The sequence below is a fragment of the Protopterus annectens genome, chromosome 1.part2 (assembly GCF_019279795.1).
Source record: "Protopterus annectens isolate FY-2018-M chromosome 1.part2, PAN1.0, whole genome shotgun sequence".
NCBI classification, from domain to species: Eukaryota; Metazoa; Chordata; order Ceratodontiformes; family Protopteridae; genus Protopterus; species Protopterus annectens.
The window spans coordinates 319,138,704-319,162,654 of record NC_056727.1 but is presented as its reverse complement, the minus strand read 5'-3'; positions in this window follow the sequence as shown (position 1 = coordinate 319,162,654).

The window sequence follows — 23,951 nt, the reverse complement described above, 5'->3', positions numbered from 1 at the left end:
TGAAAAGGTTGTTTAAAGCAGCTTGGCATTTTTAATGTATCAAGTAAAAATAGCAGTATTCTCAATATATTAGGCAATGCTCAAAGTTATCTGAAAATAAAATGTGTTGGGGGTAAGAGTGAAGCAGAAGTGATTCACATATACAAAGATGAGGTAAGGGCGAAAATTGCTGATGACTAGAAGGAAAAGGGGAAGCCTCCTGCTAATGTTGTAAATGTTTTAAATGCTTAAATTACATAGCAGAAGAAATGTCTGTTAATTGTATAGATCCTGAGCAAGTGGTGGGAAGGGAACCAGGCCTGATACCATTTCAAGAAAGAGGGAATAGACTGGAAAAAAGGGCAAAAAGTGGTGCAGACTATACACCAGAGCAATCACATAACTAAGTCTGACATGAGGAGGCAAGGCTACAGGAAAGATTATAGATATAGTGATAACTGTGACCCCAGAGAGCTGACCAGAAGTTCTGAGGTAAATGATTCTACTAAAGAGAGATTTCCTTTAAAACACAGGTACCAGCATAGACAAGACTGGGGAGAAAATGGAGATTTGGAGACTCCAAGAGGGGAAGAAGCGGAGGAAGAGGAAGGAAGAATGAGGGCTAGAAGGAGATGCTGGGAATGTGAACAGAAGTAGCAGTACAAGGGAGAGAAAATGCATTCTTCTAAATGGGCTCAAGATAGAGGTCCTGTGGATATGTGGATGAAGAGGACACTAGCTTGTATTAGTGACTGGAAAAAAGAACTGTATGTGAGTAGCTGAGAAAGTATTTTTAATAGAGAGAGTAGTGCTACAGTAAGATGTACAGAAATGCTGCTTTAATTATCTGTTTTTCTGTTTTTATGTATGTCTTTATGCTATCCAATATGATGAGGGATTATGTGAATAAGATACAGAGGTGACACCCAATGTTTATTGGGAAAATGCATGGAGTTGAAAGACCCTGGAAAAATACAGCGGTGGTGATTGCCTAAGCATCTGTAATTACAGGGCATGAATTGAGTTGTATGGGACTTAATAGACATATGAGATAATTTGGGATGCTGCGAACAGAGATTGAGTAGAAATATTCTTACCATGATGAGCCAAGAATGTGAAGGTCTATGCCCAGGAACAATGACTGCTACAGCCATATATTTGGGCCAGTGCTATTGTTTCAGCTGTTTCTCATACATATGCTGTTCTACTCCTCAAAAATGATTGCATAGTTTATAAAACAGTACATTAGTGATGCCACCCCTAGTAGGGGCATTGGCAATGTAAAATGTTTACTTTAAAGGGGACAAAAAGTGAGATTTATAAATATTATAAACCACCAAGCAGCAAATACATACCAACTACTGAGACAGTAAAAAAGATGCCACAAATCTTGTAATTAATGATTTATTCACAATGAATAACACTCTAGCGCTTTGGCACAGCCTTCCTGGAGTTACAAAATGTTCAACACAATGCATCTATATATATATATATATATATATATACACACATATACTTAATTAGATACAATTAATTAAACAATCATCTAATCAATTGATAATCAGGTAAAAAAAAATATATACTAACACTTTAAAGAAACACCGTCCAGTTACATTCATTATTTTAAACCTCCTGGAGAAAGTGTATTCAATTTTAAAATATATAATGTTTCTTTATACAATAATTTCTTTTTTATTAATCCCTGATCTATTTCAAGAATCTGTTCCAAAATGCAGGCTTTTAATAACGAAAAGTCACTATTGTGATAAGTATAAAAATGTAAAACTGTAGGACTCATAGCATTATTGTTTTTTATGTCCCTAATATGCTCTTGAAGCCGTAGCTTGAACATTCTTTCAGTTTCCCCTGTATAGAACAGATTACAAGGGCAAGATAATGCATATATCACTGACTTAGTCATACATGCACAAGCAGAAGTGGAGCAAAATCTTACACCATTAATTCTTTCAAAACACTTAATAACATTAGGGCAGGCTAAGCACCTTCCACAACGGAAGGTGCCACACTCAGAAAGGTGCAAGTTTAACTCTTCACCTGATAAAACAAGACCATTGTGTACCACCATGTCTTTAACATTTCTACTTCTTTTGAATGAAATATTAGGAGTTTTACAAAGATTTCTTGCACCCTCCATATTAATTAAATATGGCCAATAGTATCTAATAGCATCAATAATTTTTTTCACTTAAAATATTATATACAGTAACAAAATAAACGTTTCTACACTCATGCACCATATTAAAGTCTTTGCTATTTATAAATATTGCCTGCAGTAAATACAATTTTTACATTGATTATAATAAGTATAGTCAGTTTCTTTGAAGACTTGATGACAATATTTATGTTATGCAAAGGTGAATGCATGCATGCATGATAACAATTCAAATGCACAGCATTTTTATCAGTACAATGTGTTGTTTTTCGCTGTTAACTATATAGTTGGTTTTGAAATATTTATGAGTGTAAGTGTGTACAGGGCACACAGAGCGCTGTATTCTCTTATGCAGAGTAGTTCCAGGAGACTGATGAGGAGAGCAATAAGGTGACCATATCCACTGGCCTCCTTCAAAGTATCTATCATGAAGTCCCATGATATGCAGTCCCTCCATTATTTTTGGCTTTGTCCAGAATTCTTGAATTAAGAGACTGAGAAAAATATTGCTGGGTCCTTTCCCACCTTTTATTAGGTCTGTTTAAAAAATACAGATGCCATATAAGGTTATCCAGTCTGTTTTGCAGTCCTACTGACCTCGCTGTTTTTTTTTTATTACTATTTTATAGAATATTAGGAAATGTTATCCAAGAGTTCTGATATATTTGCTGATGAGTGATGTATATATATTTGATTTACTATTTTTTCTGTTTTATGAGCTGAAGAATGACTGCAAAAATCCATTGAATGTTCATTTCAGTGTAATCGGCATCTTTCAGGAACACAGAAAATTCATGTATTTATGCATACGTTATCAGTGAATTAAACAGCTAACATGTCATGGAGAACTCATGATTTAGGAACACAGATTTGCTCAACCTTTTGTATAAAAATATCACAGGACGTACTAGCAATATCTTGAGTGGATTCATTTGAGTTACTGTAAATAAAGTTATTATAGTCTATGTTACATCATATCATGATCTCTGCTAATTCTGGATGGTATAATTAGGGCACAGAGGAAAAAGATGCTAAGTCATTTAATGTGATGCCCATGAAATTGCTAACCCTAAATGGATTTCAAAACTGTTTGTTCCAAACAGTTTTGAGTGACAAAGTCAATATCTGCCCATATTCCTTTTTGTTAAGTAGTTTATGCACTCAGTATTCAGGTAGTTAAAATCCTCATTGAGGACATTATTTTCATGTTTGCATTCTGAAGCCTAGTGAGAAAATCTTTATGCTCTGCAGTTACTATTGATCGATGGTAGATGCAAGTAATATTACATTTTCTTCAACAACTATTATCCAAACATGCCAGCAATTCTGCTCTCAATATATTACTTCAGGAAAACAAGTAGTAAAACACAATTATTTATTCTAGTGTCTTGGTGTAACCACCTTCAAGGAATAACACAAGCACAAAAAAACGCACCATTTTTATACATTATTACATTACATTCAATTAATTAATTAATTTATATATTTAAAATCATTCACTTAAAGCAAGCATTTCCAGTTTAACTCACTTAAAAGTTTTATACTTTAAACTGTATATACTTTCTTTGTACATCGATTTTTGTTTTAATACATTCTCATTATTCTCAGTACATTCAATTTTTTCTAAAATAGCGCCATGCAACAAGCTTTCATCACTATTGTGGTGTATTTTAAAATGTGAAGCTATTATTTTCTCTTCTTTTTGATTTTTCACTTCCCTCAAGTGTTCCATAAATCTAGTCCTAAACTTCCTTTTAGTTTCCTCTATATAATACAGTCCACGGGGACATTTCAGTACATATATTACCCATTTACTCTCACATGTATATGTCCCCGTATTAACAAATTTAACACCATTCATATTATCAACTGTATTAATAATACGTGAACATACACTACACTTACTACATTGAAAAGTACCATATTATAATAAAGGCCTTCGAATATTTTCTTTTTGTCTAACAAAAGTACCATGAACAATCATGTCCCTTATATTTTTGCCTCTCTTAAATGAAAAGAAGGGTTTCTTTGGAAAAATAGTGGACAAAAACTTATGCTGCATCAAATATTCCCAATAATATTTGATCATATCAACCAATGTCCCACTCTTAATGTTATAAACAGAGACATAATATATGGAATCCTTCACTTTTTGATACCTCCCTGGACTACATGAAAAGAGACATAGAGGAGCTCTCTGAGCATGTAGCCCAGGCCGGTATGACCCTGACCTTGAGTAGCATCTTACCCTCACCAAGAATGATGCCACAATATGAAGACAAGATGATCAATTTCAACAATTGGCTTAAGTATTGGTGTCATTCAAAGGGAATCCAATGCCTGTCAGCCTGGGATGACATGCTCGACAAGCCACGATGCTTCGCTAGGGACGGCTTGCACCTGTCACCCCTGGGCTTTCAGATATTGGCAAAGGCTCTTGCCACCACAATAGTGCCTTTTAGGCAAGGCTCAAAAGACAAACCCACCTCCATAGGTATCACAAGGGATAAGAAACTAAGAGTAATGCTACTCAATGCCAGAAGTCTAAACCTCAAGATGCACGCACTCGAAACTCTCCTTAGCATGGAGAATATCGATATCTGTGCAGTAACAGAACCTGGTTCAAGGCTCCCGAGAGCACCCCAGCACTACCAGGTTATACCTCATACCATGTTTTTCGGCCCCAAAACTTGGACCGAACCACAAAAGGAGGGGGAGTATCAATATTCATCAAAGATACCCACACCTCCAGGTTGGTGGCACAGCACGAAGCATCAGAGAGTATCCATGTGCAACTAACAGTGGGTAAAACTGCCTCCCAGTTTATAGCCTGCTACAGACCACCCTCCCAAACCCAGGAACCCCACTCGGCCTTCCTGAGAACACTGGAAAATATGAAAGTCTATCCAAACACCATTATATTGGGCGACTTCAACTACCCAAACATAGACAGGGAGCATTACTCTAGCTCCAACACCCTAGCCCAAAGGTTCCTAGAATTTATAAACTCAAATGCTATGGAACAACGTGTTACCACTCCCACAAGAGGGGAAAACATACTGGACCTGATCATCACCAACATGGGGACTCTATGCTCCAGACCAGAAGTGTATCCCTCACTGGTAAGATCAGACCATAAACTAATCTCACTAGATATTCACATCCCGACCCCATCCCCTGCCCAGAAAACTACAGTGAAAAACTTCCCTAAAGCAAATTTCACACTCCTCAAAACCGAGGTGGAATCCTTCAAAGCCCCCGGGCCTGTGGAAAATACGGCCCAGACCGCAGAATCCTTTATAAAAGCATTCTATGAACACCTTCAGGAATGCATGGATCATGCAATCCCAAACAAAACCAAGACCCAATCCTCCAAAGGCAGATGTCCTGTCTGGTGGACCCCAGCCATAAACAAACTATACAATAGAAGGTGGAAGCTACTACATGATAGAGCAAAATCCCAAAAAGGGAAGGCATCTCTGATCAGTATTAACAAAAAACTACGGGCACTCATAAAATCGTCTAAGGCCAGCTTCAAGAGAAAAATTGCACAGGACACTAAGGATAATCACAAGGCTTTCTTTAGTTATGTTAGGAACCAGGATGGGAATTCCCAGATATGCTCAGAATTAGTCCAAAATGACAAAAAATACACCGAACCCACAGACATTGCCAACATCCTAGCTGACAGGTTCAGCGCAAACTTCTCCCCCCCCCCACCAAAAGGGCAAATATCTATCCCAGCAGAGTGCTGCCCCTGACATCTCAGATGCTCAGGTAAAGCCGCCCTCTCCAAAGCAAAAACACAGCATCAATGGGACCAGACGGTGTCCCGGGCTGCGCCCTACATGAACTCCAAGAAGAACTAAACCCAAACATAAAACTACTGTTCAATCTCAGCCTTACTACAGGATATGTACCCAAAGAGTGGCGTACAGCAACAGTGGTCCCTCTCCACAAAGGTGGTGCCTCAACGGATCCTGGAAACTATTGCCCCATAAGCCTGACTAGCTTGGTCTGCAAAGCTATGGAAAGGATCATCATGGACCTCATAAATAAAGATATTGGGGACCTACAGACACTGGATCCTACCCAGTTCGGCTTTGTTAAGGGCAGATCCTGCCTCTTAAACCTGGTTGATTTCTTTGAAACAGTCACCAAGGCCATTGACGAGGGGAAGGTGGTCCACACAGCCTACCTGGACCTCGCAAAAGCCTTCGATACAATACCCCACTTGGGCATTATAGATAAGCTCACCAGCTTAAATATAAACCCCTATGTCACTAGATGAGTTGCAAACTGGCTCAAGGACAGAACCCACATGGTTAGAATTGCTGGAGCCATGTCAGAGTCCAAACCAGTTACAAGTGGCGTCCCACAAGGCTCAGTCCTGGGACCTCTCTTGTTTGGTATATATTTCTCGGAGGTACAGGCCAACATGGAAGGACTGTGGCTGACCAAGTTCGCAGATGACTGCAAACTGGGCGCCATAATCAACTCTCCAGCCGACACAAACATCCTACAAAAGGGCCTCATAGAAACAGACAACTGGTGCCAGAGCCATGGCCTCAAGCTAAATGCCAAAAAGTGTATAGTCATCCCCTTCGGCAAAAACAAAGTGCCCACGAATTACCACATAGATGGTAATCCATTAAGTATGGAAGAAGTAATTAGGGACCTGGGGACCCAAGTTGATAGCAATCTTTCATTCGACAACCACGTGGCCAAAGTGGTTAGAAAAGCATTTTATATAGCCCAACTAATCATGAAGGGATTCACATCTAGATCAGGGGAGGTCATCGTGCCTCTTTACTCATCCCTCATCAGGCTCATAATTGAGTACAATGCCCCTTTTGGGATGTACCTTACCAGACACCTGCAGCAACTGGAAAGACCCCAAAAGTACCTCACCAAGAGGATCAAAGGGCTCAAACAGATGCCATATGCTGCCCGGTTAAAGAAACTCCAGCTCTACTCAGTGTCATACCGCCTGCTCAGAGGTGATCTGTGCCTGACTATAAAGCCATGTCCAACCCGGAATTAATGGACATGCTGCACCTCAGAAAATCCAAATCCCATCGAGCTATGCGCTCGAGAGACTTGAACCTCAGCACTCAAATAAATAGGACATGCAAACACTTAGTGATTTAGAAGAAAGTTTTTATTCATGTCAGGGCACTTTGTTTTTGCCGAAGGGGATGACTATACACTTTTTGGATTCATAACCCAGAGGCTCCCTTCACTCTAGAATAAAATCCCAGTCCAGGTTAGGCAGAGTCCCTCATTGACTCTCTTCAAGAGGAATCTTGATGAGTGGATGGGAGATTGTAGATTTACTCCGGGTATCACTTCTGTGTCACTGTTAGACAAAGGCACAGTATACTAACCTTGAAAAAGGGCATAGCAAAATAAATTTAAAATGGGTGGTGAAAGCCAAACACACTCTGGCTAGGCTTGTAAATGCCCTAGGGCAGATAGCCTAGTATGAACCTATGAACCTATGAGCCCTCAGTACATTACTTTAATAGTCCATTGTCATTATTTTTCCCTTTTTACTTATGTCCCTTCCTTCTAGTACTTTTTTTTGAGCTGCCTCTATGGACTTTAAATTGTATGCCCTCCTCCTAAACATGTCCATTGTTTGCCCCATTTCTCGTTCTAAATTAGTTTCATCGCTACTTAACTTGGATAACCTTACCAGCTCTCCATACTGCAGGGCATCCGTTACATAGGGGGGGGGGGTGAGAAAAAGTTGCAGAAAGATATTGGCTGCCATCCTCAAACTTCCTATGTATGTTAGTTGTGACACTACCATTTTCTTTACCTTTTAGAATCAAATCCAAGTAAACCACATCCCCTTCTTTCTGTAAGCCATCAAAAGAAAGGACAAATGGATTCTTTTGCAGGTCATTTACAAACCTCTCTACCTCATTCCAACCATCCTCACAAACAAAAATTAAATCATCAATATAACGTAAATAAAAATTAACATATTTTTTCATAAAATCTAACTTCCATAAAAATGTAACTTCAAAAAATGACATGAACATGTTGGAATACATAGGGGCATATGCTGCCCCCATTGCCGTACCCTGCTTCTGCCTATACATTTGATTGTCAAAATAAAAATAATTATTTTTTAAACAAAATTCAACCATTTCCATAACAAAATATGTAAAGGGAGTGTCACCTAAAAAATATTCAATAGCCTTCAATCCATCTTCATGCTTAATCGAAGTTAATAAACTTTTCATGTCAAGTACCAACCAATACTTTTTTTTATTCCATACAAGTGGGGATATTTTTTTAAGGAAATCAGAACTATCCTGTATGTATACAGGAGATTTTTTAACATAAGGTAGTAGTATACTGTGTAATGTTATACCCATATTATGAAGGAAATATTTGCATGCCGAAATTATCAGTCTACCTGGGGGATCACTTAAACTTTTGTGTACCTTTGGTAAGCAAAAAAATATATAGCTTTCTCACTATTTCTATCAAACAGCTTGTTCTTTACATCTTTTGCAGTAAAATATCCTAATTTAACATATTTATCCAACATTATTTCAAATTTAATTAAGGCCTGTTCATACACCTCTGTTGTACATTTCTCATAAACTTCACCATTTTCCAGGTGTTCCATGCACATTTTATAATATTGGACTACATTCATCACAACTATTTTATTGCCTTTATCGGCTGGTTTGATTATTAAATCCTTCCTATTTTGTAGTTCCTTTAATGCTTGCCATTCTTTAAAAGTTAAATTATATTCAATATTCCTTTTATTTTTCAAAATTGCCTCACATATATTATCACCCCAAAGCCTATCATGGTACCAAACTGTTTAACATGAATATTGTCAAAGGGAGGAATAAACTTATTAGATTCAGGAATACCAGAAACATCCTCTTTGCAATATGCATTTAACTCATTATTCCACGGGTTAACATTCATTTCTTCCATTTCATCCTGACATGTTTCTTCTAAATCACTAAGTGTTTGCATATCACTATTAACTGCCACACAATAATATTATATTCTGTATCACTGAATATAATATTCAGTATCTCTGATCTTTATTGATGTGTAAATGGTTTGTAGTCTTGGGACATTTTCTTCCTTCTAGCTTTTAAAAGTTCTCTTGCAAATATTGAAACACCACTGACTATCCAATTGAACCAGCAACAATGATGCCCATTGGGCATCAGGGTCCAGTGTAACCTGAGGTATAGTGACTTGCAGAAACTTGGGATGAGGATGTCACAGGGAGGCCAACAGATCTTATTAATAAATGATAATTTATCACATGTATGGTGGATTTGCCATAGTGGGCCATTCCATGTTAAAATATAGGATATCACAGCATACAGCTATGTCTGTGTGGAAAACACTGTTCAGGGCTATTGTATTTTGCTCTGTTTTAGAAACTGCATTGCTGTGTTATCATACAAGTGCTTGTGTGTGTGGGGGGGGGGGGGGGGCTGCTCCACCACTGGTGACTGCTATGGAAACAATGTTGTGGTGCAGTTATGCATAATTCAGCTGTACTGTGTGATTTCAATGCATTTTGCTTTTCATGAATCGTGCCTCCATGCTGCAGTTCTGTCCAATGAGGTCTCAGTTGCATATGAAGGACATTACATTACTGTTGTATTATTTGCAATACACTGTGGTAACAGCTATAGGACTGTTTGTAAATGTATGATATTGTATACAAAACTGATAAAGAACTCTGCATTTAAGTACAGGACTATAACCTGCACACTGTGAACTGCTGTATGCACTACAATGGATTGTGTAGCTGTTATACTCTTAATTGTGTATTCAAGCAGGTAAAAACTAGTTAGTATATTCATAGGTTCATAGTAATTACTAGGCAATCAGTCAGTAGACTATTACATACCTGGCCAATAACCTGACAGTGACTGAAGGTGAGAATCAAACCCTACAGCAGTATCAGTAAGTCATTCTCTCATCTGAGAAGCAGCAAAAAAGAGTCTGGAGATGTGGAGACATCAGCCCAGTCAAGGCAAAATGTTGAGTGCTATCTGTTGAAGTAATTTTGGTGGAGAACTGAAAGTAAAGTCTGGTTGAAGACTGTACCTATGGATGTTTAAGCTTATGGGTTAAAAGGTTATGAGGGATTGAAAAGGTACTGAAAAGAATGCTGTATATAATTTTGACAAACCAAGGTGTATTGTTTATAAATCTATTTCGACTTTTTCCAGTTGTAGTATTAAAGCTATGATTGTTTTTCATATGTATGCCTTCAGTGTCTGTCCAAAATTAAAAATTTTCTATCTCTATAACATAACATCTGATATTGTTAATCCTCGTTCATTCCTTACGTGTGGGTATCAATTCTGACCTCGGAACCGAGACGGCCATCTTCCAAGCTTGCGTCAGCTACAAACTCTTGAGCTAAAAACTCTTACCCAGAATTCCCCTCTCTCTGTTACCCTAGATTTTGTTTGCCATGTCGCCATTTGGTTGTGTCAAGCTACTTCTCTTGAGCTAAGTCTAATTCTAAAACAGCTTTTTCTCACAGAAAAGTTATTAGATAGTTTTCTCTTACCTTATCGCATTTAGCGACTATCCTTTCTTGAATCCTTTCAATTCCTTTCCTCCTCTTTACCATAAGGTAGTTTCTGTTTTACCACCATTGGTAAACCCCCTTTCCTTCTTACCTTCGGGTAATTCTTGTACCATTGCTGGAATTTTTTCTGGGTTTCCTTCTTTCTTTCTAACATGGCAGATAAAAAAGGTACTCCAGGATTTAAAAGATGTTTAGATTGTGGCCATAAATTACCTACTTCAGATGCACATTCCCTGTGTGTCTATTGCTTGGGTGTGCCTCATTTAACAGTTGACCCACCCTGCGAGATTTGTAAGAATTTCTCTAACAGGACATTGATTGAGAGAAAAAATAAATTAATATTGAAGGGGCTACTTAAATCTCCTTTTTCAGAGGCTATTTCTGGGTCAGGGACCTCAACCCCTCCAAGATCCATAAGAAAAAGAGTGATGAACATATAAAGGCCAAGTCTCTTCCTTCATCCCCTGCTGGGGACTCCCAGGAACCGAGACCCAAGAAAGCTAAGCTTTCCAATTCGGAGTTGACTTCTTCGGCTCCAGCGCTTTCGGTACCTAGACCTTCGGCACCAAGGCCATTGGCGCCATCTGTGACTTCGGCACCGTCTAGCATGCCCTTTACCATATTGGTACAGAGGGGCTCCTTGGTTCAGACTTCTTTACCGGCACCGACTGTCCAGTCGATGCAGACTGTTATGACGTTGATGGATTTTTCGACGCCCATTGCCTTGTCGGCTCCGACAACTTACCCGGCACTGACTACCTTCTCAGCACCAACCATTCAGTTATCGGCACCGATTTTTTCTGTTCCAGCCTTAGCGCCGACAACCACTTCGGTACCAACCTTATCCTCGGTGCAGACCATGACTTCGGCACCGATGATTTCCTCGGTGCAGACACCTGTAGTTCAGTCCTTTACAGCCCCATTGTTTTCAGTGCAGACCTCAGAGGTGGGCATCGAGCTTGCTCTGTCTTTGGATAGACCTGACTCCCCCTCAGCCGTGTCCGTGAAATCCACTAGAAGCCTCTCTGAACATGATGTTTTGCGTCTTGTGGATCAAGTGCTTTTGGCCAGAGGTATCCCTCCCCCCAGGACCTATCCTTCCTCGGGAGGGGATCACCCTTTACCAAAGACCCCCTACTTATTCTCCTCCTTCATTGCCTTTGAAGCCCCTTGATATAGCACAGTCTTCCCCCTCTACGGTTCCCTTTAAGGACCTCACTAAGGAGCCGCAGTTGCCTTTGTGGCAGGAGAGTTCTGCTACAACCCAGGATGTCAGCTGTGGCATACGTGATTTGGTGTTTCACAGCCATCCAGGGACTCCGAGTCTGCAGGCTGAGCCACTTAGGAGAGGGGTTACCCCTGTCCTGGGCACTCACCCCTCTTCAGGTGGACTGGCCTTCCAGCTAATGGAGAAGACCCTGGTGTTGGTTGGCGATCCTGTGCTATCACTCTCCCCGCCCTCCTCTGGACCGCAATGTGCACAAGTCACTCCTGATGGACACCGGGTGCAAGGTCCTCAGGATATACTCCCACAGGAGACCCCTTTCGTGCTGTCTTCCCCATCTTCTCCCTCTGAGGAAGTTCATCAAAAGAGCTCGTGCAAGAGGAAACACATGGACTCCACAGAGGAGTCCCTTACTGAAGACACAGACTTTGATGATGGGGAAGAGTCCCCTCGCTCACCCTCTGAGGTATCCTTTGGTGATATTCTTGAAATTCTTAAACAGAGAGATGACTGTCAGCCCTCAGACCAGACCTCTGAAAAGTCTGTGTTCCTGCAGGCCTTTCGTGCCCAGCCCCCTACCTCCTGGGTTACTCCTCCTGCAGACGAACTGGTCCGGCTCATTGTGCAGCATGCATGGAAGGCTCCTGACACCGTTGAGGCCATTCCCCAGTGGCCAGATAAAATTTTGTCCCCTCTTGCTACTGATGCCTATTGGTCCAAAGGTCTTCCTGTAGATGTTTTGGTGGTGGCGGCTGCAACTAAAAAGACATGGTGGAAGAAGAAAGCCAGACTGTCCAACCACCCAACAAAGAGTCCCAGGCTCTGGACAGAATAGGGAAGCATACTTTTGCATCAGCAACCTTTGCAATTAGGTCCCTGAACTATATAACACACTTTACCAGGCTTCAAAAAGATTTAATTTCTGAGCTCTCTGAAACATTGGCTGGAGCTGTGTCTGAGGAGGTCCGTGACAAAGTGGCCTCTCAGCTAGCCACCACTGAATCGATATCTAACTCCTCCATGCACCAGATATCTCATACATTAGAAGGAGCAGCTAGAGCGGCGAGTTCAGGCATTGTTCTGAGATGACATGCCTGGATGCACTTGTGTAATTTCGCGGAACCCTTCAAGGCTTCCTTTCTCAATGCTCCCATCGAAGCCTCTTCATTGTTTGGACCCAAGGTTAAAAGCACACTGGCCAGATGTGAACAGGACGGTAAGACCCTTTCTGCTGTGGGTGTCCATTATTCTTCCCCTCAACGGGCTTTCTACAGAAACCAGAATAGTGGGAAGATACGGTACTAAAGGTCTCAGGGTCCTTTCCGTGACACACAGGCCAAGTTCTCCCCTAGAGGCAGAGGAGGATACTCACAGGGAAGATGCCATTTTTGGGGCAGGGGGGGTCCGTGTAACCAGGGTTCCAGGGACCCTTTCCCTGGCCAATCCTACCAGCATTCCTGAAGAGCAGCCCAACTGTTTCCTCTGGAAGTGGTTGGGGGTAGTTTCTCTTTGTGCCCTTCTGTCTGGCTAACCATCACCACCGATTCTTGGGTGCAAAGGATAATAACCAGAGGTTATCATATTCCCTTCGACCTTTGTCCTGCTCCCCTAACAAACTTACCCGACGTTCCACCCAGTCAAAGGGAAGAAGCAGCTTTAGAGATTTCAAAACTGCTAAGAAAAAGAGTCATCCAAATAGTCCCTCCAGACCAGATAGGATCCGGATTCTACTCAAGACTATTTTTGGTGCCAAAGAAAACCGGGGACTGAAGATCAGTTTTGGATCTCAGTGTATTGAACAAGTTTGTAAAAGTACAAAAATTCTGGATGGTCACAATACAGTCTATCCTTCCGCTTTTGGAAAAAGATGATTGGATGTGCTCGATAGATCTTCAAGATGCGTACTACCACATAAAAGTGGACAGACCATCAAGAAGATTCCTTTGCTTCTGTGTAGGAGCCAGTCACTACCAGTTCAGAGTACTGCCCTTTGGACTCTCTACAGCCCCCAAAGTGTTCAGAAAGTGCATGGCAGTTATCACAGCTAACTAGCGACTACAAGGATTCCAGGTGTTTCCATACCTAGATGACTGGCTCATCTCCGCCCCCACCAGACATCTATTGGAAGAAGCCCTGGCATACTCTCTTCTCTCTGCAGAAAGGCTAGGCATAACCATAAACTGGCAAAAATCCAATCTCACCCCATCTCAGTCCACAGAATTCATAAGGGTCATCTTGAATACAAAGAATTGCAGATCATCCATTCCAGAGCACAGAATTCTAAGGATAAAGCAACAACTGATCCCAATCCTTTCAAGGGAGAAATCCACGGCTCACTCTGTTCTACAGTTGTTGGGTTCCATGGCAGCCTCCATCACCATTGTCCCTCTGGCCAGGTTTCACATGAGGCTTCTACAATGGCTACTGCTCACCCAATGGTATCCCTTTCAGTACCCTCTTTCAGCCAAGATTCGGGTAACTCACAGGTGCAAACAGGATTTAAATTGGTGGCTGGCCCACAACCCATCACAATGTTCTTGCCCCTTCTCCCCCCAACAGCCCAAGGCTACAGTGACCACGGACGCCTCCCTGATGGGGTGGGGAGGCTATGTCAGGGACAGACAGTCCAAGGTACTTGGTCCGAAATGGAGGCCCATCTGCATATAAATGTTCTAGAGCTGAGGGCGGTGCTTCTGGCATTGCAAGCATTCCATCCCCTGTTGCTATCTGGGACTATTGCAATACAATTAGACATGGCGGTGGTCTGGTACATCAACAAACAGGGTGGAACCAAATCTTACCCACTCTGTCAAGAGGCTATGAGGATATGGCAATGGGCGATGGCTACCAACCATTTTCTTCTAGCAACGCACATTCCCGGGAGTTCCAACGTGATAGCAGACAGACTCAGCAGGTGTATACTACAACCTCATGAGTGTTCCCTGAATCCCTTGATAGTGGCGGAGATTTTCAGCCACTGGGGTCTTCCTTGCTGCGACCTCTTTGTGTCCCCAATCAACTACAAATGCAGCAACTATTTTGCCCTGATTCCCTCACTGGGACAGTCACCCAGGGATGCTCTAGTCCATGATTGGCCCTCGGGTCTACTGTATGCATTTCCACCTCTCCCCCTCATTCCCCAGTTTCTGAAGAAAGCCCGCCGGTTGAAGAGCAAAGTAATCCTCATAGCACCATATTGGCCTCATCAGATTTGGTTCCCCTTCCTTTGGCCTCACCTGCTAGATCAACCGTGGATTCTCCGTCCAACCCCGGGGTTGATCTCCCATCCACAGAATCTGATTCACCCCAACTTGAACAGCCTGAAGCTCACAGCTTGACTCCTCCAATTCCCTTTTTTGCCAGGCAGAATGATCTTTCTTTGCTAGTACGTGACATTCTTATTGCATCTCATAAGTCTTCTACCAGAATTACATATCTCAGCAAGTGGAAAAGATTTACTTTTTGGTTGAAAGAAAAACAGGTAGATCCTTTTTTAGCACCAGTGTCGATAGTACTGGAGTATCTAGCCACCCTATTTCAATCCAGTCTATCTGCCTCTACCATTAGAGTTCATTTGGCTGCAATATCTAATTTCCATGATGGTGTCCAAGACTCCTCTCTTATGTCACAAAAATTATGCAAGACTTTCATAAAAGGCGTGAATCATCTAAAATCCCCCTTTTAAAGAGCCTACTCAACCATGGGACCTGTCATTAGTCTTACAGGCTTTGACAATGCCACCTTTCGAACCAGCTTCTTCTTGCGACCTCAAATATTTGTCATGGAAAACCTTGTTTTTGGTTGCCATTACTTCTGCCAGATTTATCTCTGAGCTTCAAGCCTTATGCATCAAGAGTCCATATTTGATTTTTCATAGAGATAGAGTGTCACTGAGAGCTAATTCTTCCTTTCTGCCAAAAGTGATCTCTGAAATGTCCATTAATCAAACCATTGAATTGCCAATTTTCTTCCCCAATCATTCAAACAAAGGAGGGTATTGCCTACATATCCTAGATATTCACAGGCAAATTTGCTTCTGCTTGAACAGGATTAAGACCTCTCGCAAATCAGACCAGTTATTTTCGGCCTATTCTGGACCTAGATTAGAATGTGCTGTTGCTAAGGTCACATTGGCTAAATGGTTGAAAGACTGTGTGACCTTCATTTATAGACAATGTAATATTCCATTACCTACTACCATAAAGGCTCATTCTACAAGGTTGGTGGCAACTTCTGCTGCCTTCCATGCCAGAGCTTCTTTACATGACATTTGTGCAGCTGCAACTTGGGCTACCCCTCATACCTTCATCAATCATTACAAATTGGATTTGGCCTCCAGGGGAATAGCATCTTTTAGGTTCATAGGTTCATAGGTAGGTACTAGGCTATTGGCCCTAGGGCCTATACAAGCCTAGATAAAAAGGTACCCTGGCTTTCGCTTTTGGTTCTATGGTGCTCAGGAATGTCCTTCCATGAGAGACTCCCAGGAATAAAGGCAGCTGGGGACTCTGTCCCACACATAAGGAATGAACGAGGATTAACAATATCAGATAAAGAAGTTATGTCTTACCATAACATTTCATCTGTATTGTTGATCCTCGTTCAGTCATTACGACCCTCCCTCCTTCCCTCTACTGTGGCTTCAAGTGGATCTCACCATCCGGTTCTATTAGGTCATTTGACCAGAGGTAGCCTCTACCTTCTTTTGACTTGCAAACTCAATCTGAGGTAACAGAGAGTGGGGAATTCTGGGTAAGAGTTTTTAGCTTGAGAGTTTGTAGCTGATGCGAGCTTGGAAGATGGCCGGCTCGGTTCCGAGGTCGGAACCGATACCCACATGTAATGACTGAACGAGGATTGACAATACAGATGGAACGTTATGGTAAGACATAACTTATGTTTTTCTTTCTTAATTTCTATATTATTAGAACATAAATGTAGAAATATTGACGAGAGCTACAACCACTCACATGCACTTTTCTTCCCTACCAAGCTTTAAGACTTTTCCAAGTGCAGAGGGAATATCTTTGCCAGTGTAATTCCATTTCCTTCCACAATTTAAAAATTGTAGTTACTAATGCAGATGGAGTAAATCTTATCCAAATAAACATCATCTCATTTAATTCAACACCATGAAGTGGAGACTGCAATAACCAAAAATGAATTTCCCTATCATGTGACAAAGAAATTTGGGTTGCCTGTTTGATCTTTTTCAGCGTCCATTCCCACATCTGTCTTATTTCACTTCAGTCCCATACCACGTGAATATAATTAGCATGCTCCCAACCTCATCTCTAAACACCTAGGCTTATAACTTTTTTTTTTATTCCTAAATCTGCCAGTAGAATAATGCCATGTATGGAAAAGTAAATTGGATAAGATGAGGGGCATTTGTATCTACACAAAAAGTTGAACCTGTCTCTACTCCTCATTCAGAAAAGTACGATTAAAAGAATTTTCTCAACTTAATCTATCCTTTGCAATGGAATTACATTGCATGTTCATATTAATCTTATATAGTTGTCTAACTGGGGGAGCTTTAGGAAACCTACTCATGTTATCTTTTTTCCCTTGCTCTATTTCAAATCCATGTAGTCCACATGTTATCTAGTATTTAAATATTTTCTCTGCACATGATCTAAGTTAAAAGTATTGCCACCAGGAGATGTTATGCACAGAACTATTCCTCTGTTGTATCACCTAGAGGGGGTAAATGCTAGCATCTTTTTCATCTCATGTATCTATAACATAATTTATACCTCTTCTTATCCAATTTTGCTAAATGATTATCTCTGTATTTATTGCAGTTTGGGGATTAGCCAAATTATTTTTCCTGTCCATATCTTTTTCTTTGGCTTTCTTGCCACTTGAGCATATCTTTTTCTTTGACGTTCTTGCCACTTGGCAAACTCAATAACTGTAGAAACCAAAAGGCCTGGAATAGCTGCAGAAAAACAGACCAAGTATGGCAAATGTACCTGACAAAATTTCCTTACTTTGCACTTGTATCCAAGTGATGTAAACCTTATATCCAAACACCAGCGACTCTGTATTGCTTGAAGTAAAAAGTATTTATTAAGCGATACCAACTTCAATATTTTTGGTTAATTAAAACAACACAAATAAAACGCTTTTTGTTTCCAAAGGTTTGAAAACTTTTTCAAATGGTTCATACTCCGCCCCTTTCCTTCTGTTTATAGTGATCATGACATCACTTCTCCTTAAAGGTATAAGACACCTTAAATACAATGTACTTCTACAATGTCAAAATTATTCTTTGTTGTGCAGCATGATCAAATAAAAGTAAATATAGTAAATTGTCGTTCATAAAACACTTTTTAAACAAATAAAAGCTTTGCTTTACAATCTCAAAACTTAATACAGTGTATGTGTTTTAATAGTAATGTGCTCTACACTAGCTGCATTTGTACCAGCACATACCTATTAGAACACTAATATAAAGCAATCCAAGCAAATTTACATTTCTTATTTAAAAATCTTTGCATATTCCTGTCCTGTTATGTTCAGGGCATTGCAACATACATAATCTTTCCATTAAAATTGTTTTGTATATTTTTACCACCCTGATTAGTTACTAAAACAGTTATGTGTAGACTTCATTGTAATGTTGTAAATGCTACAACCATGCAATAACAGAAGCATGAAAGTCTATGTTTTTGTTGTTCTTCATGTTAACTTCATTATAAATTTATTTTTATTTTATTTTATTTTATTTTACATTTGTTGACCGGGCTAGTCTAGCTGGATATATGTCCATTTTCAGTAGAGGCCCGGGGAGAAAAGCTCCACACAATTCAAACAAAGTTCACATCTACAGAAAATACATATTTAGAATGCATATACATTTTCTAAATTGGTTAAATACATCTCATCTACAGATGTCAAAGTTGTGGAAGTCAGAAACTATTTAAGAAAATATCTATGAGAAAACTCTTGTAATGTAAATAAGTACAATAAATATTAACTACGTTATATATGATCTAATATATGAAGTTGGTATCGCTTAATAAATACTTTTTACTTCACGCAATACAGAGTCGCTGGTGTTTGGATATAAGGTTTACATCACTTGGATACAAGCGCAAAGAAAGGAAATTTTGTCAGGTACATTTGCTATACTTGGTCTGTTTTTCTGCAGTTATTCCAGTTCTTGCCACTTGAGTCATAGAAAATGTCTGCTTGAACCAATCCTCTAGTCCATGTGGATCCCATATTTTGTTAGAAGTGGTGCAGACTCTTTGAATATTCCATTACAATAATGCCTGAGACTGCACACCAAACTATAAAGGCTTTTCTGGTCTCCTGGCCTGTAAGTAAGGTTGCCCTGTCACACCTACTCCATATCCTCATGGATTTGGGACTCCCCATCCTCCTTGCTGACGTGCATTATACATCTTGTTCCTAGACAATCTAGACTTTTGCCCTTGTAAACAATAGTCATTTTTCCATATAGTCTTTATAGTTCAGGACCCTGTTACATGCTGAAGGTGCTGGATGATGAGTAGTTCAGGACCCTGTTACATGCTGAAGGTGCTGGATGATTAGTAGTTCAGAACCCTGTTACATGCTAAAGGTGATGGATGATGAGTAGGATTGTTTTGAAGGAAAAACATCTTAACCATCTAAATCCTTGATAAAAAGGGAAGACGTTGACATTTCCATGAGCTAATTTGTTGAGTAAAACTCTGTATTAATTGTTTTATATTCAGGTGTTATCTTCCTCATATCAGAGAACGAACGAATTACAATATAAGTACATGGAAACTGTACATTCAGGGGACATTGTTGTCATCTACCCAATTCTGATAACATATATGATAGTAATGGATCTATAAACAGCTTAGTATCATTAATATACAACCCTGATCATTTCAAGAATTGTTTAATTTGTTCCAAGACAGTGATGAGTGAGGTTTTTTTGGTTCTAACCAAATGACACAGTTGTCTGTAAACCATGAAGTAAATATATATTTGTTTTTTGAAATACTTAGCCATATTTAGAAAAGTTGTTATGTAAATTTGTATCCAAAGCATTTATGAAACAGTTGAAAGCAGCTTAGACCTCTAGTATGGCGGAAACAGGCAGTCTTGTCTAGTGTCTCCAAACATTTTTTCTGATTCTGACAAATGTCGTTTGGTATCCACTTTAGTTACTGAATTAGAGTACAGTAACCTACATTTTCTGACATACGACTCCAGGGCACAGTAACACAATAAGTTCATCCACAAAAAAATCCAGTTAACTGCATCAAAAGCATTATGAAAGTTTACTAAACACACATGCTAATTTTGCTGAAGTTTGAGCTCATGTTTGTATGTTCAAGCATAACTTGACCAATCCTGCTATCCATGTACCTGCCCACACACACCCTAAAACCGATGATATCATTGTGCTGCGATATAGTTTGTGGTAGGACGGCAACACGGAGATGAGAAAAAAGGGAGAGGATGGTATCCACTCTAACTAAGATAGAGGGGAGAGTACCTTAAAAGCAAAGGGAGCAGTTACAGTCCATCAAGCTGTCTAATCCTAATTAACCATGTGCTTTACCCAAGAAATATCAGTGGCTCCAGATCTGCTCAGCTGGATGAGCAAAATTTTACTCTTGGATTTGAAAGTGACCACCACAAAAACATTGTTATTTCTCATTCACTCCTGTTGGAGTACTTGTGCTGCAGGTAAGATTAGCAAAAATGTTGGGATAGAGTGTGTGTTAGTGCGTGAATGTGTGTAGGGGCATGAATAAAACTGCATGAATGTAGGTGTATGTGTGATTGTGAGTGTCTGGTTGGTTTCAATAGGGGGAGTTAGGAAATCAAGGATGTGGATATCTGTGTGTTTGTTGGACCTTGTATGTGAGAAAATGGATGAGTGATTCTATTAGTGTGATCGACTTTGAGGGGGCTTATTTGTTGGAGGGTATATGTGGGTGTATGTGTATGGCAATGTCTGGGCATATGCATGTGTGTGTGTGTGTGTGTGTGTGTGTGTGTGTGTGTGTGTGTGTGTGTGTGTGTGTGTGTGTGTGCGTGTGTGCGTGTGAGTGTGTGTGTGTGTGTGTGTGTGTGTGTGTGGGTGTGTGTGTGTGTGTGTGTGTGTGTGTGTGTGTGTGTGTGTGTGTGTGTGTGTGTGTGTGTACATGTGTATGTATGTGTATGGGTGCCTAACCATGTGTCTGTGTGAATGTAAGGGCATGCTTTTACCAATGCAATGCATGGGCCACTAGGGAGAACAATAGCATGGTCAATTTTGACAGGGCTAGTTTGAGCTAATGTATATGATTCAGAGACACACTATATGAACTGATAGCAAGGTCTTTCTCATTGTGACAATAGCTGACTCTGAATTGCATCTTCTCTTTAGTGAGCTAATTGAGCAGGATGCATTGGGCAATTAGCATGACCAATGAGCACTTTTCTAAATGTTAAGATTATCCCAGTTGTTAGCCCATGATTATAACAAACTATGTATATTCCTGCCCTTTTGCCATTGTTTCATGAGTTGCACTGGATTAATTAGGTCCCAGTATCACTGTATGATGAGCAGATTTTTTAGTTCAGTTGCTTCCCCAAGAAAGAAGCAAATAAAACAAAAAAGTAAATTGTACTGATTCTGTTCAAGGAAAGCATATAAAAGTTCCATATGGCTCCTTCCCTTTGAATAGCATAAACAGTTTGAAGAAAACAGTATGCAGCCAAAATTTAACTTCATGGCAATATGTTGTATTACTGGGCATCCACTAAAGGGGAAACAACATGAAAAATTAATTTAGACACATTCTAATCAAGGAAAACACACTTTGCTCTCTAGAGGTTCATTCCCTTTGAGTAACATGAATATTTTAGACTTGCCAGTATGTAGCCAGACTTAATGTTATGAAAAACAAGGTAAACAGATTAAAGTAACATTGTAAAAAAGTACATTATATCAAAGTAATTCAATATATTTGCATTGTATCCCCATATTAGCATTTACAATCTCTGCTGTGAATGTACATTGCAGTCTCGAAGGGGTATAGCCATTCTGCATGTTATTAATTTGCTGGGTATAAAGACAGAGAGGCTTTTGTTAACTATATGAGGACTGCACAGTAAGGGCAATACTTGGCTTACCAATGAGTAGCTAAGTTGAAAGCAGCTTAGACCTCTGTAGCTGGTTTGCAGACTTTACCAACTCATCTGTCAAATGTATGTGAAAACCAAAAAGGAAAAAAGGAAACCTACTCATGTAAAGCCCTTAATATGGAAATCTAAAAGGGTAGACATCCCTTATTCTGGGGACAAGCACATTTGCCTGTTAACTTTTCCAGCCCCAGTCATAGAGAATCACTATCATTCTTCACATTCACCCAATTCCCAGTCCCCTTTATTTTCTTTTAAATCTGTAAGTATGAATTAACTGCACTCACTACTTCTTAAATAAATGGACATCTCATTTTATAACAATAAGGGCTATTTTTCTTTCTGCATGTCTGTGTAGTCTTTCTTTTTTCCATATTATTCCAGCAACATATCCCATTCTCAAAAACAACTATTAATTCTCTGTGAATATAATCTCCACCCCATAGACTTTACCAAAAATTTTACAACTGTTTTTGCTTACTTGTAGAATTTCTACAACTGATGGAACTTTAAAACAAGTCCTGAGTTACCTTCTGCTCACCCAAAAGGTGATAACTGAAAAGTGTTCTTGGACCATTCATCCCACCAAGTTAATAATGTGTGATAAAATAAACCTAGTTTAAAAACTTTCTAGACACAATATACATTAAATAAGTTAATCCAAATTCAATAAGCAATCACTGTCATGACTCTGGTTATGTTTTAAAAGATATTAAATCAGAGACAATAACCCTAACCCTAATCCTGACCTTAACCCTAACTCTAGCCCTAACCTTAACAAATTCGGTGAAATGGAGTACTAGGAACTCAGACAGATGTAACAGTAGACATAAATGGTTCCCAAAAAATTCCAAAAGGCATTCAAGATAGAGTACATCAACTACCAAGGTGAAGACTTAAACATGGCAAATACCCCTAATTTTTAAAATCTGTCAAGATACTCCTAAACTCCAGGGATAATAACACATGGAAGAGTGAAAAGTCTAATGACTCAGCCTTATGAGATGTCAGTCTTATACCAATGAGAGACTGCAGGTGAGCAACCAAGGCAGCTAAATCATATTTATAAGGAAAACGACAACTTCCACTGTATCAGCAAGGAGATTCTGGAAATTAAAGACATAACCAGTCCAGTCTGCTGCAATGCAGCGGTTAGCGTTGTCACCTCACAGCAAGAGGTTCTCCCGTTCGATTCTCGGCTTGAGCGCCTTCTGTGTGGAGTCTGCATGTCCTCCCCACAGTTGAGTTATGCAAAAAGACATGCAGGTAGGTGAGTGTGTGAATGGGTGTGCCTTTCTTGAAGGATGGGCATCAGGCTGGCAACTCGGCACCATAAAAAAAAATCCATTGCCAATCATAAGCAGACCGGAGTTCAGCTGTGGTGACCCCTAACCGGGAAAAGCCAAAAGGCATTACTTTTTTATATTGCTGTCAGACATGTTATAAATATTATATAAGGAAACTGAGAGATCATTCACAGAGAGAATATATGAATTTATGTACACTATCAAAACACAAAATCAAACAAATACTCCCTGGAAACACATTCAGCAGAATAAAGACATACATTTAAGTTTTTTTTGGTTTAAATGCTGTTGGTCAAACTGCAAGGGGTTGACCATGGAATCTTAGATTATAAACTAAAGAATTATTTTAGCAGATTAAATTATCGGCCACTAGAGCTAATGGACTCAGTGATACTATTTCCATCTTACCTATTTTAAAATTAAAATCTGTATGATATGATTTTTAATCTAACATTAATAGGATTTGTATTTATCATTTTTATGGTATGTTAATGGAATGGAATATGTTGTTTAATTAATTTG